The sequence below is a fragment of the Hylobates moloch genome, unplaced genomic scaffold (genome assembly GCF_009828535.3).
Source record: "Hylobates moloch isolate HMO894 unplaced genomic scaffold, HMol_V3 SCAFFOLD_23, whole genome shotgun sequence".
NCBI classification, from domain to species: Eukaryota; Metazoa; Chordata; class Mammalia; order Primates; family Hylobatidae; genus Hylobates; species Hylobates moloch.
This window is the reverse complement of record NW_026652298.1, coordinates 35,426,831-35,443,915: the sequence shown is the minus strand read 5'-3', so window position 1 is coordinate 35,443,915 and position 17,085 is coordinate 35,426,831. Positions and strand designations below refer to the sequence as shown.

The window sequence follows — 17,085 nt, the reverse complement described above, 5'->3', positions numbered from 1 at the left end:
GTAGTCCCAGCTACTCAGGAGGCTGAGATGGGCAGGTCGCATGAGCCCGGAAGGTTGAGGCTGCAGTGAACTGAGATCACACCACTGCACTCCAGCCTGGGCGAAAGAGCGAGACCCTGTCTTAAAAAAAAAATTCTGACCTCTGAAATCTGACAAAGCTGGATTCTACTCCCATCTCTGTGACTTGCTGCTGGAAGGCAGGGGCTCACTCCAGAGCTGACCAGCTCACTCCAGAACGCATGGCCAGTGTTGGTTCTAATTGTCAGCGCTATGCTGTACAGGGTTTCAGTTCTTAGATAGTCTGAATAGCATCTTTGTCTATCTTTAAGCATTGCCATAAAGACAAAGTTTTAAAGGGCACAGTGTTCAGTCCCTGGCACATCATTACAGTTTAACACGTGCTTATGTTTCTTGCCATGGTCATTTTAGAGAACTTCTACCCAACTGCCTGGATATGAAGTTCCAGTCTTATTACCAGAATTGCACAGGGATCTGCCAGAATTATACAAGGTTCAACAGGTTTATTTGACTTTTTTGTGCTTTTGATTTCAGGCCACATCCGTGCAGCTCTGCAATTGTATGATGTCTGACCCCTCTGTCCAACCCCCATTGAATATCTATGAATGCCCTTTGTTACGCAGTGTGCGTGGGAGGGCTGGTATGGATGTATTTGCTTTGTTCAGAAGGAAGAAAGACTATCCTCTGGGCTAGGTTTTGAATTCACAAGATTGCTAATCTTTGATCATAACAGCTCTAATTTACTGAACACTGACAGTTATGTAGCCATTTCCTTTATGTGGATTATCTCATTTAATCCTCATGATAAAGGTCACGGTATCGCCTCATTACAGATGAGGACATGGGTCCAGGAAGTTAAATCACTTACTTGAATTCTCCCAAAGTGCAAGTGGCCTAACTAGGAATTCAGTCCGTGGAATTAAGACTGTGTTCTTAACTACTCTGCTAAACTCTCTGGGACTAGGTCTCTATTCCTCAGACATTCTTTTCTTTGTGATAGTTTTTCCTCTCATTCTACACATATTTTATCTTATTTGTGAGGGAAGAGTTGGAAAGCAGCACTAGACTTTAATTCCTCTCTCCTTTCTCTTCCTCCCTTTACTCCTATTCAATCAGGACAATATAAGTTGTACTTAAGATTTGTGGAAAATATTTTTTACAAAATCTAGATGCATAAAGAAAAACAGAGGCAGCAATGAAAAGATGAGTCATTTTCAGTAGTTCTTGATGCCTGGTAAATGTTACTAGAATGTGTTATTAGGTTGTGTTTCCTCTCTTGAGCCCAGGAGTTTAAGACCGGCATGGGCAACACAGTGAGACTCTGTTTCTGTACTTTTGTTTAAAGTAGCCTGGTGTGGTAGCACGGTGTAGGCCTGTGTTCTCAGCTACTTGGAATACTGAGGTGGAGGGATCACTTGAGCCAGGGAAGTCAAGGCTTCAGCGAGCCATGATTAAACAACTGTATACACTCCAGCCTGGGCAGCAGGGTGAGACTCTGTCTCAACAACAACAACAACAACAACAACAACAACAACAACAACGAAAACCAAACTGGTGGTTTATTGCTAGATGCACATGGTTTAATAGAAAGGGTATGGTTTTAGAGTTAAGTACACTTGCCTCCTACCCAACTCAGCCACTCACCAGTGGGGTCATATTAGTGGAATTACTTAAACTGTAAACCTGGTTATTTGGTGCTGTCAGCTAGGGAGCTTGTACCTACTATTCAGGGCTTTCCTTTTAAGGATTGGAAAGTTGTAAATAGGCAAATGGATAGATATTTTTCTATCTTAGTCTCTGCAGTGCCTGTCGGAGACTAAATCTTCAGAGAATACATATTCAACAGTTATTTATTTGGAGATGTTTGAGTGGCAGCTCCTGTTGGCTGTTTTAACTATTACTCGCCCCATGTATGTGACTTGTATTTGCTTATGTCCCGTTGCATGGCTAAAGTAACTTGGAACAGAAGTTGTGTAACATTGGATAGATCAGAAAATGTTTGGGTAACGATGCTGAGACTCTCTCAAATCCCTAGGGGTTGCATTTCCCCTAGAAGCTGAGTTTGGTTATGAGAAGCCCCAGTGCAGGAGTCTGCCATGATAGTTCCCAAGTGGCATGGGCGGTGATCTGTGGTTCCTCTCCCACTGTGGAGAACACAGACACGAGGAAATGAATGCTTGAGCTGGAGCATTGGTTACATAATTCCCAGGGCCTCCTCCTGAGACCTCTGGTAATAAGCAGATGGTTGAAGAATGAGGTAGTTTTTGTTGTCGTTTTTTTGCCTTTTGCTTTAATTTTTGGAATAATTATGTTTACTTTCCTGGTTGGGCTGCTCAGGTGAATTAACTCTTTGTTTTGAAAGGGATTTAGGAATCTCAGCATGGTTACCCAAATATTTTCTGATCTATCCAATATTACATAACTTCTGCTTCAAATTATTTTAGCCATGCAAGGAGACATAAATACAATTTACGTCCATGTTGTTACCATGGAAAACCAGTTTATTTTATTTTATTAATTTTTTAAATTTTATTTTTCCATAAGTTATTGGGGTACAGTTGGTATTTGGATACATGGGTAAGTTCTTTAGTGGTGATTTGTGAGATTTTGGTGCACCCATCACTGCATCATATTGTCTTTTATCCCTCACCCCTCTGCTCTTCCCCCCAAGTCCCCAAAGTCCATTGTATCATTCTTATGCCTTTGCATTGTCATAGCTTACGTCCCACATATCAGTGAGAACATACCATGTTTGGTTTTCCATTCCTAAGTTACATCACTTAGAGTAGTAGTCTTTAATCTCATCCAGGTCATTGAAAATGCTGTTAATTCACTCCTTTTTATGGCTAAGTAGTATTGCATCATATATATACATACCTCAGTTTCTTTATCCACTCACTGAGTGATGGGCATTTGGGTTGGTTCCACGATTTTGCAATTGTGAATTGTGCCACTATAAACATGCATGTGCAAGTATCTTTTTCAAATAATGACATCTTTTCATCTAGGTAGACACCCAGTAATGGGATTGCTGGATCAAATGGTAGTTGTACTTTTAGTTCTTTAATGACTCTTCACACTGGGAAAACCAGTTTAGAAGGAGAGGTTGTGATTTGTAGCAGGTGGTGGTTCTGACCACGTATGGAATGCTGTATTCATACATGTGAATTCCGGATGTGGATACCCTGGAAAGTGGGATACCTGGAGTCTGAAGCAATTTATTTGGAGCCCAGGTATAGACTTAGCAGGGAGGAGTGCCGTGATGGATTGATGATGTCTGCTGTGAACATAGCACTGGGAAGCGACAGCCTGTGTGCCCTGTATTTGTCACTTATCCCTGACATGGAAACTGTCTGAAAAGAGGAGCCTCATTTAAGCAGTATTCAGTCAACATCTACCATGTGTCAGATACTTCAGTGGGCAGTGAAAAGTCTGTACTGAGTAAGAGTCCCTGCCTTCATTGGGTTTACAATAGAGGAAACAACAGAGGCAAAGCTATAAAGAATATTGGCAAGAATGATGGATATTTGGCGATAGGTCAAGCAAAAAATAACTCAATATAATTTGAATAAAGGGTTATGATATTTTTGCATCTCCCCGTATTTCTTCCAACAAAAGTTCACTTGTGATTATCCCTACCGTTATATGTTATTTATAGATTTCTTGTTTAGAAGTATAAAAATGCATCAGGTTTATCTGATGTTTAAATTATCAGGTAAAGACTAGAAGAAATATTGGGCTTGCATGTAAGTGCGCATCACAGTATTAACATAGAATTCAAATATTTGAAAGTTAAAAAGACCAGTCACGTTACTCCTTGTCCACTTCAGCTGGCCAGAACAGCTGCTAAGTGGTGCCTATGAACTTTCTGGAAGTCACTGAGGCTCAACATCAGTTTTAAATCTGGGCTGTGTGTCTAGGATGTGTTTTCTCGCCTGAGGCTCATTTGATGTGAGGGCTTAGCAAATAAATACAGTTGGGAAGAGTGAAGAGTGTTAATCAGGTTCAATATAGGCTAGGTTTTTTCCTCAAAATGTCGCAGAGCCTTCGGTTGGATGAATGTCTAGCTACACAAATGATATATGGGATTTAAATAATAGTCCATTTATTAATAAGAGGAAAGGTATCTTATATCAAGATTATTTATATTTCATTTAGTTAACTGCTTTTATTTAGGACATTGCAGACTTTTCCTAAACAAAATGTACTATAATATTTTAGAGATGGGGGAAGCCATGAAGCCTGTTACATTTAAAAATTTGTTAAATAAGATAATGAGTAAGCATTCCTTAGCACAATTCTTGACCCAGAGAAAAGTGCTAAATAAATTCTAACTATTGCCACTGGGAATAATAATGTGTGTCTACCACAGAAAACAAAAACACAAAGGACTTGTCTTTTTTTTTTTCCCAGTAATTCTTAAAAAAAAAAAAAGAAAAAAAAGTCGGGCATTTTCCTCTGGTCAAGATGCTGTAATAGGGACCAGATTTAACCTCTCATCTTAAATTACTGTATGATGATCAAAACACATGAAACAATGGTTTGCATAACACTGTACATCAAACAGTAATGGACAGCAATCCTTGACAGGAGCAAAGGAGGTGAGTCCTTTGACCCAGCTTACTGCCTTAAGAGTTTCCGTAAGGAGAGGAGGGGAACTCAGGTGAAGCCTGGAGTACTCCCTGTATTGAGGAAGTGGAACTGAGGGTCTGGGGACCAAGGCACCTGTCATTCTGAGGATAGAGCACCAGATAGGAGAGTAAGAACCCAGGAGAGTATTTATAGGAATTCTAAATGTGTATGTATCAAATAAAAGAGCTGTAAAATCTGTGAAGCAAAAACATATGGAATGGAAAAAATCAAATATATGAACCCACAATTATAATTGTAAAACTAAACATCCATCTCGCAACATTTTATAGAATGACTGTATAGGACATAAGGAAGGATAGAGAAGAACTCACCACCGTCAACCAACAGGATGTCATCAACAATTACAGAACCCTTTACCCCAAAACAGCAGAATACACATTCTTTTAAGGAGCCCATAGAGCATATACATTGAGAGACCACGTCCTAGGCCATAAAATAAACATCAAATGTAAAGACAGTGGGAATCTTGGGGTGTGCTCTCTGACAACAGTAGAATCAAATTAGAAATTAATAACATAAAGAGAACAGGAAAAAATCCCAAACACTTGGAAGCTAAACAGTAAACTTCTCGGTAATCCATGAGTTGAAAATGAGGTCTCATAATACATGTTAAAAATGACATTGAACTTAATAAAAATAAACATACAATGTATCAAAATTTGTATGACACAGCTAAAGCAGTCCTTAGAGGGAAATGTATAGCCCTAAATGCTTTCAATTTAAAAATGGCAATTCTAAAATCAATAATATAAGCTCCTACTTCAAACAAAAATAGGGAAAAAAGTTAAATAAACCCAAAGCAAGCGGCAGAAAGGAAATAATAAAAATTGGAGCAAAAGTCAATGAAATTGAAAACAGGAAAACAATAGAGAAATGGTAGTTCTTTAAAAATGTAAAAGAAAGTGGCAAACTTCTAGTAGGGATGATAGGAAAAAAAGAGAGTGGAATAATTACCAATATCAGGAAAGAAGCCAAGAATATTATTATAGACCCTGCAGACATTAAAAGGATAATAAGAGACTACTCTGAACAACTCTGCACTTACACATTTGACAACTTAAACCAATTCCCTTGAAAAGCACAAACTACAGTTCACCCAATATGCAATAGATAATTTGAATAACCCTATAACTATTAAGGAAATTGAATTTGTAATTTAACCCCGCCCCCCACCAAGGGAATCTCTAGGTCTAAATGGTTTCACTGAATAATTCCACCCATATTTTTAAAACATTTAACACCAATTCTACAAAATATTTTTTAGAAAATAGAAGGTAGGCCAGGTGCGGTGGCTTATGCCTATTATCCCAGCACTTTGGGAGGCCAAGGTGGGCGGATCACCTGAGGTCAGGAGTTTGAGACCAGCGTGGCCAACATGGTGAAACCCCGTCTCTACTAAAAATACAAAAATTAGCTAGGCATGGTGGTGGGCACCTGTAATTCCAGCTACTCGGGAGGCTGAGGCAGGAGAATTGCTTGAACCCAGGAGGTGGAGGTTGCAGTGAGCTGAAATTGCGCCACTGCACTCCAGCCTGGGTGACATAGAGAGACTCTGTCTTAAAAATAGAAGGTGGCGGTACACATTCCACTTTATTTTATGAAGCCATTACACTCTGATCACAAAACCAGACAAAGAAAGTAACAAAAGAAACAAGAAAACTACATATCAATATCCTGGATAAATTAACACTATTTAAAATATTTTCAAATAGAATCTAACAATATCTAAAAAGACATGTATCCCAACCTAATGAGGAATAGTCCAGTAATGCAATTCTAATTCAGTATTTGAAAATCAATTGATGTTATTCACTATACTGATAGGTTAAAGAAGAAAAATCACATGCTCACATTAGTTGATGCAGGAAAAAATTTGACAAAATTGATACACAGCCAGAATTCTCAGAAAAAATAAGAACAGATAGCAGTTTTCTTAACTCGATAAAGGACATGTGCAAAAAACCTACATCTAATATTTTATGCAGTGGTACAAATGAATGATTTCCCCTTAAATACAGGAACAAGACACCACTTCTATTCAACGTAGTGAAGAATTTCTAAACAGTGCAGTAAGAGAAGAAATATAAATAAAAGGCATACAGATTAAAATAAAGAAATAAAGCTATTCTTATTTGTGGACTGCATGGTTATATAGAAAACACCAAAAATTTAAAACCTACACACATTTTGTGGACTAACAAGTTAGCTCACCAAAGTCGCAGGATATGAAATCACATTGCAAAAAACGATTTCTAAATTTCTTACAGTAAACACATAAAAACAACTTAAAATACACTACCATTTTAATCACCCAGAAAAAAGGGAAATACTTAGGTATGCATCTAGCAGGACTTGTATGCTGAAAATTATCAAATGCTGATGAGAAAGGCCAAGATGTAAATAGATGGAAAAGCATAGTGTGTTCATAGATTGAAAGACTCCACTTTGTAAAGATGCCATTTCAGCTCAAATTGATACACGGATGTAATGCAATCATTTCAAAATATCAGCAGAGTTTTTAAAAATAAATATAGACAAGATTATCTCAAAATTTGAATAGAAAAGCAAAGAAACTAGAATAGTTAACACAATTTTGAAAAATAAGAATCAGGTAGGACAAATCCATCTACCTACTTTCAAGACATTATGTAACTCCAGTCATCATCACTACCTGGTATTTGCTTAGATGTAGACACCTAAATCAATGGAAGGGAAGAGCAGACACTGAAATAGCCCCAGACAACAATGACCAACTGATTTTTGCCAATAATGCAAAAGCAATTTAATGGAGGAAGAACAATCTTTACAACAATGGTGCTAGAACAATTGGCTACTCATAGGCAAAATAATAATAAATAATAAATCTTGACCTAAACTTCACATCTCATAAAAATTAGCTAAAAATTGATCGTAGGTTAAATTGAAAACATAAAACTATAAAACTTTCAGGCAATCCTATAGGAAAAAAAATCTTTCAAACTTAGAGCTTGATGACATGCCACCAAGGGTCTATAAAAGAAAAAAATGATAAATAAGACTTCATCAAAATTTGGCTGGGCGCGGTGGCTCATGTCTGTAATACCAGCACTTTGGGAGGCTGAGGCAGGTGGATCACCTGAGGTCAGGAGTTCGAGACCAGCCTGGCCAACATGGCGAAACCCTGTCTTTACTAAAAATAGAAAAGTTAGCCAGGCGTGGTGGTGTGCACCTGTAATCCCAGCTACTTGGGAGGCTGAGGCAGGAGAATCGCTTGAACTGGGGAGGTAGAGGTTGCAGTGAGCAGAGATCATGCCACTGCACTCCAGCCTGGGTGACAGAGTGAGACTCAGTCTCAAAAAAAAAAAAAAAATATTAAAGATGTGGTCTCTGAACAATCCTGTTAAGATATTGGAAAGAAAAGCTATAGTTGGGCCGGGCGTGGTGGCTCACACGCTTGTAATCCCAGCACTTTGGGAGGCCGAGGCGGGCGGATCACGAGGTCAGGAGATCGAGACCACGGTGAAACCCCGTCTCTACTAAAAACACAAAAAAATTAGCCGGGCGTGGTGGCGGGCGCCTGTAGTCCCAGCTACTCGGAGAGGCTGAGGCAGGAGAATGGCGTGAACCCGGGAGGCAGAGCTTGCAGTGAGCCGAGATTGCGCCACTGCACTCCAGCCTGGGTGACAGAGCGAGACTCCGTCTCAAAAAAAAAAAAAAAAAAAAAAAAAAAGAAAAGCTATAGTGTGGAAGAAAATATTTGCAAATTTCATATCTAATAAAGAATTAATATCTATAAATTTATAAAGAAGTAAAATGGTGGTTACCAGAAACTGGAAGGGTAAAGGGTTAGAGAAATATTTGTCAAAGGATACAAAGTTTTAGTTAGATAGGAGGAATAAGTTCAATAGATCAGTTGTACAACATAGTGATAGATTGTAGTTAATAATTCTGTATTATATTCTTGAAAATCATTAACAGAGTAGATTTTAAATGTTTTCACTACAAAAATTATAAGTGTGTGTGGTTCTACATATGTTAATTAACTTGAGTAAACCATTCTACAGTGTATACATTTTTCAAAACGTCATGTTGTACATGATAAATATATACAATTATTGTCAATTTTAAAATGTCAAAGGGTGAAAACTAATCCATTTAGAAAATTTTTAAAAAGTGACTTGAAGAAATATTTTACCAAAGAGGATATATGGAGGCAATCAAGAACATGGAAAGGATTCGGCATTACTAGCTCTTAGGGAAATGCAGATTAAGAATATAATAAGATATCGTTACACACATGTTAGAACAGATAAAATTTAAGATAGAAACAATATCAATTGTTTACAAGGATGCATAGAAAATGTGTCTCTCATATATTGATGATTGGAATGTAAAATAACACAAGTCTTCTGGCAAATAGTTTGTAGTTTCTTAAAGAAAGTAAATAGACATTTACCAATGAGTCAACAGTCACATTTCTGGACATTTATCCCAGAGAAATGAAAGTTAATGTCCACAAAAAAACCCAGAAACCTATACACAGTTATTGTCAGCAGTTTTATTTATGAGTCAAAAACTAGAAACAACCAAAATATCTACAGGAGGTGAATGATTAAAGAAACTGTGAGATACCCATACTGTGAACTACTATTCAGCAATAAAAACTGAATGAACTATCAATATACAACACCTGGGATGAATCTCAAGGGCATAATGTTGAATGAAAATTAAAACAATCTCAAAAGGTTATAGACTATACAAGGTCATTTATATAACACTTTCACCGTGACAAAGTATAAAGATATGGTCGTAGTTGCCAGTATGGTGGGAGAAAAAAAGATGAGTAGAACTATAAAGATACAGCATGAAGGAGAAATGTGTGGTAAATTAGTTCTGTATTGGATTGTGGTGGTGGTTACAGAAATCTATACATGTAATAAAAGCGCATAAAATTATACAAACACACTTTATCAATGTCAATATCATATAGTATAATATGATATTATAGTTTCATAAGATGTAACAAATGGGTTACCAATGTCACTAGCAGGATAGGGAAACAAGACCTCTCTATACTATCTTTACAACTGTCTGTGAATTTGTAATATTTTCAAAATAAAAAGTTATAAAGATTTCCCTTTTATGGTGTTACTATAAACCCTAAAGTTCCCACTAAAAAGATGAAATGCAGAGTTATAGCTAATAAGCCAGCAAAGGAAATAGAATAATAAAATTTTCAATTATTCTGAAAGAAGACAGAAAAAAGAGGAAAAGGGAAAGTTGGGACAAAGAAAAAACCAATAGATTATAGGTTTAAACCTAATTGTATCAATCATATTAAATATTAATGTTCTAAATTTACTCAGTTCAAAGGTAGAGGTTGTCAGAGTTAATAAAAATAAGATCAAATTATAGGCTGTGTTATAAGAAACATACTTTAAATATAAGGACACAAACATGTTAATAAGGATGAATGGTAGTTCACACCTGTAATCCCAGCGCTTTGGGAGGCCAAGTCAGGAGGATCCCTTGAGCCCAGGAGTGTGAGACCAACCTGGGCAACATGACAAGACCCCGTCTGTACAAGAAATTTAAAAATTTAACTGAGCATGGTGGTGCACGTCTGTGGTCCCAGCTACTTGGGAGGCTGAAGTGTCAGGATCACTTGAGCCTGGGAGGCTGAGGCTGCACTGGGCTGTGATCACACCACTGTACTCCAGCCTGCCCTCCACTGCACTCAGGACAAAGCAAGACCCTGTCTCAAAAGGAAAGAAAGAAGAAAAATAAATAAATAACTGTTCATTGTTATTTTTTGTCATGTGTTTTGACTATTTAAAAAATCAAGTTCATTTATTTCCGATTATTTGTAACACATTTTCCTGTATATTAATTAGGGATATTAACCATTCATCTATGATATATGCAGTAAATGATTTCCCAGTTTTTCATTTGTGATTTAATTTTGTCAATGTTATCTTTTCAATATATAAAGCAAGTGGTGTGTTTGCATGTTTAAATAAAGTGTATTTTTTTCCTTTAAAAAGTAATAAAGATACAGAATGCTATGAATAATCTAAAGAATACTGAAGTAACTATACTGATATCACACAAATAGATTCTAGAGAAAAATACATCAGGGAGAAAGAAGGTAATTTCATAATGGAAAAGGTGACTTAATCAAGAAGACATTAAATATTTATGCACCTCGACTTTGAAATACATGAAACAAAAACTGATGGAATTGCAAGGAGAAATAGCCAAAGATTTCAGTGCTAGTCTCTTGATAACTGACAGAAGAAATAGCTAGAAAAGTACTAAATATATAGATTTGAATAGTAGTATTAACTAATTTGCCTTAATTAGTGACTATAGAACCCTCTATCCTAAAATAGCAGGATACATATTGTTTTCAAGTACATAAGGAAACATTACCAAGAAAAGAGCTATTCTGGACTGGACTATTTTTTTAATCAATAAATTTAAGAGAATTGAAGTTATTTCTCCAACCACAGTGGAATCAAACTAGAAATAAATGACAGAAATATAAAATGAAAATCTCCAAACACTTGGAAAATAAGCCACACTTTAATAAATAACCTGTGGATCGAAGAGAAAATCTAAATGGAAATCAAAATAAACAGTGACCTGAACATTAATATACATATGACATATCAGATTTTGTGTAGTGTTATTAAACAATACTTGAAGAAAAATTCATAGCAGTAAATACCCATATTAGGATAGGGAAAAATGGTCTTATATCACTTACTGAATCTTCTGCCTTAGAAAAATAGAAAAAGAAGGTGAATTAAATTAAGTAGAAGATAGGAAATAATAAAGATCAGAGTTGAAATCAATAAAACAGGTGGTAGGCCAAAAATGGAGGAAATCTTTGAAACCAAAAGCTGGTGTTTTGAGAAAATTAATAAAATCAATACACCTTTAGCCAGGTTTAGTAAAGTTAAGGAGAAGATACAAGTTACCAATATCAGTATAGAAAGAGGAGGCATCACTACAGATTCTATAGGTATTAAAAGAAAAATAAGATAATATTATGAACAACCTTATTTCATGATATTAAGATTTAAGGGTGAAATGGGTAAATTCCTTGAAAGAGATCTAAGAAAGCTCACTAAAGAAGAAATAGATCATATATCAAATAAATTAAATCTGGAGTTAAAAATCTTCCCACTAAGAAATTTCCAAGCCTAGATGACTTTGCTAATAAACTTTACAAAACATTTCTTTCAGAAAATGGAAAAGGAAGTTTTGTTTCCCAATCCATTCTATGAGGCAACGATCACTGTAATACCAAAACCAGGAAAAAAATTCAGAAGAAAAAACCCCCAAAACCGCAGACTAGTCTTCCTCATGAATACCTATATGAAAATTATAAAAGAACAAGCAAATGAAATCTATTGATATGTGAAAAGGATACTATATCAAGAATAAGCAGGTTTTGTTTTAGGATTGCAAAGATGTCTTAACATATGAAAATCAATTTATGAAATACACCATATTAACAACAAAATGTGAACCAACACAATTATTTTAATAGATGCAGAAAAGGCATTTGACAAAATCTAAAATGGATTCTAGTTTTTTAAAAAGCTCAGCAAGAATAGAAGATAAATGGGTCAATATGATAAAAGGTATCTATGGAAAATGTATAGCTAGTATCATGCTTAATGAGGAAATACTGGTGTGGCTCCCAAGACTGGGAACAAAGCAAGGATTTATGCTTTCGCCACTTCCATTTCACATTATTTTAGCCAGTGATAATAAGCAAGAAAAGGAGGCAACAAGCATATCTTTAGAAAAGAAAAAAACTTTATTCATAGGCAGTGTGATCATCTGTGCACAAAATTTTCTGCTCTGTACAAAAGAAAGCTACTGGAATTTAGAAATGAATTTATCAAGTTGCAGGATGCAATATCAATTTATATAATTCAATTATATTTTTATAGATTACACAAATTGGAAATTAAAGCTAAAAAATATCATTTGCAATAGCATTTTAAACAGTGAAATACTTAGAGGAACAAATCTGATGGAAGATATGCCAATCCTATACTCTTAAAACTACAAAACACCTGAGAGGAGTTAAAAGAGACTTAAATATGTGAGCATATATGCCAATATCATGTGTGTAGGTTGAGAGACTTATCTTAGTCTCCCTTAATTGATCTATAGATTCAACACAATGCCAATCAAACCCCAGCAGGCCTTTTTTTCCCAATAAAAACTGCCAAACATATTCTAAAATTCATATAGAAATGGAAGTGAACTTGAATGGCCAAAATATCTTTGAAAAAAAAATTTGGGAAGATGAATACTGTGTGATTTCCAGACTTAATGGAAAGCTACAATAATCAAGAAAGTGGTGTGCTGGGCATGGTGGCTCACACCTGTAATCTCAGCACTATGGGAAGACAAGACAGTTGGATCACTTGAGCCCGGGAGTTCAAGACCAGCCTATGCAACATGGCAAATCCTCATCTCAACAAAAAATACAAAAAATTGCCGGGCATGATGGCACATGTCTGTAGTCCCCAGCTACTTGGGAGGCTGAAGTGGGGGCATCACCTGAACCTGGGAAGTTGAGGCTGCAGTGACCCATGATTGTACCACTGCACTTCAGCCTGGGTGACAAGTGAGACACAGGTGTCAGGGAAAAAAAAATAGTGTTGTTGTCTTATTAATCCTTAACTATTATTAATTAATTGAAAGTTTACATAGGGTAGAAAAGTGAAATCTTGATACATATAATCAATATTTATATATTTATAAGCCAAAGATTGCTAGTGATCCCAACTCTGTTATAGGAATGTGAGATTTTATTAAGCATAACAACTCAAATGTTGATGTCCAGTTCATAGAAACTCCATCTCCTAGCAGCCTTCTCAGTATTTTGGGAGACTCCAGCAGGTGTCTCACTTGGGCTCAAACTAAAATCTCATCTCTCCTGTGGAGATTTAGTACTGTGCAGATATCCCCTTACCACAGATTACTGAGATGTTAGCCTACCAAAGTCCTAGCAGACCTCTGCAGAATGCCTCACGGTACCATAGCAGGTCCCTATACCATGCCAAATGGGAGATCCTTAAATTATCTTACTGGTTGGCCAGGCGCAGTGGCTCACGCCTATAATCCCAACGCTTTGGGAGACTGAGATGGTCAGATCACAAGGTCAGGAGTTCGAGACCAGCCTGACCAACATGGTGAAACCCCATCTCTACTAAAAATATAAAAATTAGCCTGGCATGGTGGCGTGTGCCTGTAATCCTGGCTACTCAAGAGGCTGAGGCAGGAGAATTGCTTGAACCCAGGAGGTGGAGGTCATTGCCTGCAGATGGGGACAGACGAGACTCAGTCTCAAAAAAATATATATATATATATAATATATATATATATATATATATATATATATATATATATATATATATGTGTGTCTTACTGGTTTACTTGTTGTCACCTGGGATATGTAAGAAGCCTGTTGGGGCAGTATTCACATAATCTCTGTTAAAAGTGGTATTTTTAGTATCTTCTATGGCTCCTCTGTTTAAACATCTCAGATATTGTCTCTTGGATAAAAAGAAAAAATTGCTATCCCACACCACCCTTACAATGTCCTTCTGAGTGCTACCTTTTTTGCACAAGCAGAAATACGTCTTCTGGGCACTATCCACTTCATGGACATCAACTTGTGCAAAGAGATTCCTGGGAGTTGTGAATCTACATGCTCATAGATGTCTGAATTGTGACTTATCCTCAGTCCCTACCCGCCATCCAGATTCATTTTTCTGTCATAAAACTTTCGTAGGCAATCCATACCTTACGGCTTCACTATTGTAAAACTGGTGGAAAGCACAATACGCTATCAACTTCAGCATCATGAGGGTTGGGCTGTGTTGTCTCAATCCTTTCTCTTTTGAAATGCACCTATTTTACAAGACTTAGGTTGTGTGATTTGAAGGATTGTTCACCAGTAGTGACACCGTTATTTATTGAACTATTTTACTGATAGTTTTTGGGTTAACTGAACTTGTATATATAATTATTATCTGGTAGGATCATTTTTTTCCCAGTGTTATTTATGGCATAATTTACTAGCATCTCAATTAGGCAATAAATGCATATTTAATTGGGTACCATTATGGGTTCAGTACCATGCTGTGCATAAATACCAGAAGTATACAGACCCAGCCTTCTTTTCTTTTTCTCTCTCTCTCTCCACACACACACACACATGCACACAAATACATACACACACATATATACATACACATATAACTGTATACATATGTATGTATGTATGAGCACAAATTATTTGGGGTGGGCACTGTGGCTCACACCTATAATCCCAACACTTGGGGAGGCCGAAGCAGGAGGATTGCATAAGCCCAGGAGTTCAAGACCGTCTGGGCAACGTAACAAGATCCCGTCTCTCCAAAAAATAAAGATAAAAAATTAGCTGGCCATGATGGCATGCATTTGTAGTCTCAGCTTGGGAGGCTGAAGTGGGAGGATCACTTGAGCCCAGAAGTTCGAGGCTGTTGTGAGTTATAATTCCACCACTGCACTTCAGCCTGAGCAACAAGGCAAGACCCCGTCTCTAATGAAACCCTGAATTATTTGGAGTATATAGAATTTGAACTTGTTATGCATGTATGAACAGAACTTACTTGGAGTATACAGAATTTAAACTTGGCTTAGATGTATGATGAATTCTCAGAAGTTATGATTAATTATCTTTACCTTTCATTCTATAAGATTTTATTGAATACCTTTTAGATGCTAGAATTTCAGCATTGAGCAAGAATGGTAAGGTCTTTGTCTAAGGAAGAACATAGACCCCATAAAATTATAAAATTAGTGTTACAGTTCTTTTAGAATTTGTCTAGCAACCTTTCTGGTTTTTGCTAGAAAGCTCTCTCATAATTTATAAAATAAAAATATTTTTGAAAGAGAAGAATTAAAACTCATAGGATTAAATGACAGGAGGAGCCAATCTGGGTATTCATAAAATGACTGATATTTCTGTCTACAGTTGAGTGAAAAGTATTGGAAACCAACATTCACTGAGCAACTACTAGGAAGGCCAGATGGCATTCTAGAGAAAAAGTTGTGGTCTCAGACACATCTGACTTTGGATCTTGCTCTGCTATGCATTCCAGGCAAGACCGTGTTTTGGCAAGTTGTCTCTCCCATCTGAGCCTGGGTTCCTCATTGGTACAGAAAGTCAGTAATGGCATCAACCCAATTAAATGAGAGAACAGAGGCACACAGGATGCATTGCACACAGTGCCTGGTTCAAAGTAAGCGCTCAGCACATGAGTGCCACCATCCTTCCCCTAAGGAGGCATGCCATGGACCCTGGTTCTTGCTGTTATGGTCACTCAGGCACTTTATACTCATAACCGTCCTGGGAGGTAGGACTTATATTTTCCCCGGTTTCCAGATAAGGATACTGAGGTTCTGGGGATTTGAACTAACCTGCCTTTGAGTACATATCCAGCAGGCAGCCATGACGATTTCAAAGCTCCTTCTCTTTTCATTCATTGCACCGTTTATTGACCTCATATACATTCTTCATCTCCTGGAGTGTCTCTCCTAATCAGTACATCAGGGGTAAGAAGTCTTAGTGACCTCAGTGAATAATAAGCCCAAAGAATTGCAGTGCACAGATTCTTGCTTAAGAATAACAGCGACTTGGAAAGTTTTTCAGGGTCAACAGAGCAGCCTTATGATTAAAATCACTGAAGAATGCGATGTAAAATGTTTTTATTTTGTCTTGCTTTCTGTTTCCCTTGGAATAATAGTCAGCAGGGAACACATTTCTGAAAGACTTCTCCATCTCTACATCCTCACAATATAATAAGGGGCAAGCTGACTGTGTCAGGGTGTTCAGAGTTAGTAGGCACACAAATGAAAAGATGGTGCTCTCAGAGTTTTATGAATTTTTCTCTCTAGCAGTCTTGGGTTGGAAAGACATCTTTGAAATTGATGTAGCTATCGACCAGGGGCTAACATTAAGATTTCAGTCGAGGTGTATAGGGTTATGATCTTTCTGTTACTGTCAGAACTGCGGCTGTTGTATTTGCATTGAGTGGCGTGCTGGAGAGAGCAAAATGGGATGCAGGAGAAGGAGAAAGAAATAGCAAAACCTACTGAATCGTGGGCTCTACCGGAGGGCATTTGTTAAAGGAAATTCATCAATAGCTGTTAAGTCATTTGTATTGAATCGTTCTCATAGCCTCACAGCACTTCTTAGTTTTAATAATGGGTCATAGAGAGGAGCTTGGTGATAGATGCCTTATTATGGTATTTAGGCACTTGATTGCAACTGGTCTTAAAAGAGCAGCAGAAGCTGAAACCAGGGTGGCTCAGGAGTAAATTATGTTTTCAGTCTACCAAAACACCCTTTTTAAAATT

The 17,085-nt window shown here is 37.0% G+C and overlaps 1 protein-coding gene and 1 non-coding gene across 2 annotated transcripts in view; both read left to right on the top strand.

Moving 5' to 3' along the window:
• RBFOX1 (RNA binding fox-1 homolog 1) overlaps positions 1–17,085 on the top strand; it is a 2,506,415-nt gene that overhangs the window by 1,527,548 nt on the left and 961,782 nt on the right. The gene's annotated exons all lie outside the window — the stretch shown is intronic.
• On the top strand, positions 15,524–15,585 carry LOC116462813 (U7 small nuclear RNA). The gene has a single exon (XR_004246468.1). It is a non-coding gene; the product is annotated as a U7 small nuclear RNA (small nuclear RNA).